This window comes from Lipophrys pholis (genome assembly GCF_963383615.2).
Source record: "Lipophrys pholis genome assembly, chromosome: 1".
Classification (NCBI taxonomy): Eukaryota; Metazoa; Chordata; class Actinopteri; order Blenniiformes; family Blenniidae; genus Lipophrys; species Lipophrys pholis.
In genome coordinates this window covers 25,912,813-25,915,586 of record NC_137635.1, presented here as the reverse complement: position 1 = coordinate 25,915,586, position 2,774 = coordinate 25,912,813, and positions in this window count along the sequence as shown.

Sequence of the window (2,774 nt, the reverse complement as noted above, 5' to 3'; positions counted from 1 at the left end):
AGGGATAGAGAAAGAGAGAGGGGGAGGGAGGGAGAGAGAAAGAGAGAGGGAGAGAGAGAGAGAGAGAGAGAGAGAGAGGGAGAGAGAGGGAGAGAGCGAGAGAGAGGGATAGAGAAGAGAGAGGGGGAGGGAGGGAGAGAGAAAGAGAGAGGGAGAGAGAGAGAGAGAGAAGGAGAGAGAGAGAGAGAGAGAAGGAGGAGAGAGAGAGAAAGGAGAGAGGGGGAGAGAGGGGGAGGGGTGAGTGAGAGAGAGGGAGAGAGAAAGGGAGAGAGAGGGAGGGAGAGGGAGAGAGAAAGAGAGAGAGGGAGGGAGTGGGAGAGAGCGAGATAGAGGGAGAGAGAAGAGAGAGAGGGAGGGAGAGGAGAGGGAGAGAGCGAGAGAGAGGAGGGATAGAGAAGAGAGAGGGGGAGGGAGGGAGAGAGAAAGAGAGAGGGAGAGAGAGAGAAAGGGAGAGAGAGAGAGAAAGAGAGAGGGGAGAGAGGGGGAGGGGAGAGTGAGAGAGAGGAGGGTTTTCCATATTCATCTAGATCCCATCATAAAAAAATGTTTAGAAATGAAACAGTTCCTTAGTTTTTTGTTTAAAAGAATTAAAGTAGAATTATTTCGGACCATCTGCTGGATGGAACCCACCTGGTGTTTAATGTTTGGACTGCAGCTCCTGATGGAGGAGGAGGACGGATGTGGTTCTGGTTCTGTTGGTCGAGGAGCTGCGTCCTCTCTGCAGGGCGGGTTGCGGTTCTGGTTCTGTTGGTTGGAGGCTGTCTCCTCTCTGCAGAGCGGGTTGTGGTTCTGGTTCTGTTGGTTGGAGGAGCTGCGTCCTCTCTGCAGGGCGGGTTGTGGTTCTGGTTCTGTTGGTCAGAGGAGCTGCGTCCTCTCTGCAGGGCGGGTTGCGGTTCTGGTTCTGTTGGTCGGAGGAGCTGCGTCCTGTCTGCAGGGCGGGTTGCGGTTCTGGTTCTGTTGGTTGGAGGCTGTCTCCTCTCTGCAGAGCGGGTTGTGGTTCTGGTTCTGTTGGTTGGAGGAGCTGCGTCCTCTCTGCAGGGCGGGTTGTGGTTCTGGTTCTGTTGGTCAGAGGAGCTGCGTCCTCTCTGCAGGGCGGGTTGCGGTTCTGGTTCTGTTGGTCGGAGGAGCTGCGTCCTGTCAGCTCGGACGTGGAGACACATGTTGGAGAGATGCCGCTGTACCACGGGAAAATCTGTCCCGGCAGCACCTGGCAGCACTGAGAGGCTTCATTCAGCTGACCCCCCCCCCCCCCCCCCACCCCCCCCCCCCCCCCACACACACCCCCACCCCACCCCCTCCACCCCCCCACACACGGCCTCACGCCTGTGTCCAACACTTTAAACACCTTCAGCTGCTGCGCTATACGGTGTCCTCTCATTTGCATCTCATTTGCATATTTATGCTACAATATTGTGCAGCATTAGTCGGGGTTGACACGTCTCGTGCTTGTTCATGCGGACTTGTTGGCTTTTCTCCTGAAAAGCCTCTTGAAATGACTTTACGGTGTTGGTTATATAAAAAAAGTGGAATTGAATTTCCTTACCCAGTTCATCCACTTCTCAGCTCATCCACCACCCAGCTCATCCACCTCCCAGTTCATTTCCCACCCAGCTCATCCACCTCCCAGTTCATTTCCCACCCAGCTCATCCACCACCCAGCTCATCCACCTCCCAGTTCATTTCCCACCCAGCTCATCCACCTCCCAGTTCATTTCCCACCCAGCTCATCCACCTCCCAGTTCATTTCCCACCCAGCTCATCCACCTCCCAGTTCATTTCCCACCCAGCTCATCCACCTCCCAGTTCATTTCCCTCCCAGCTCATCCACCTCCCAGTTCATTTCCCACCCAGCTCATCCACCTCCCAGTTCATTTCCCTCCCAGCTCATCCACCTCTCAGCTCATCCACCACCAAGTTCATCCACTTCCCAGTTCATCCACCTCCCAGCTCATCCACCTCCCAGTTCAACCACCACCCAGTGCATCCACCACCCAGCTCATCCACCTCCCAGTTCATCCACCTCCCAGTTCATCCCCCTCCCAGTTCATCCACCTCCCAGTTCATCCCCCTCCCAGTTCCTCCACTTCACAGCGCGCACCCTGCGCGCACCAGCGCAGCACTTGACTGCGTGATGAGGTGGAGCAGCAGCGATGAGGATTCATTCGTTCATGTTGATTCGCTGTAACAAGACAAGACCCTGAACATCGTTCATCAGCAGTGAGATGAACTTCCTGTTATTTTGTAGAGGAAACAGTTCACACACACACACACACACACACACACACACACACACACACACACACACACACACACACACACACACACACACACACACACACACACACACACACACACACACACACACACACACACACACAAGGATCAAGTCTAGATAGATGAAATCTGGAGGATCTTCATGGGCGATTCAACCAACAAACACATTTTAAAAGTATCTGTCTTTATTGTCAAATTTAATATAAATAAGAATCACAGAAGCCAGTGTAAAAACATTTTCGTTCATTGTATTTAAATTAAAAAAAATCATATATTATCACCTGTGAAAAAATAAATACATGATTGCCTCTTTGCTTAAATTACAAAAATAATGTTATCAACATGATAAGAGTATTTACATCGTTGAATACAATAAAACGTGCTGAGTAGGTCCACATAGTGTGGACAGTACGATGCTCATCGATCAGACTTTCACTGTGCACAGTGTGCGTGTCTCAGGAGCGTGCTCGTGTCTCAGGAGCGTGCTCAGGCCACGAACC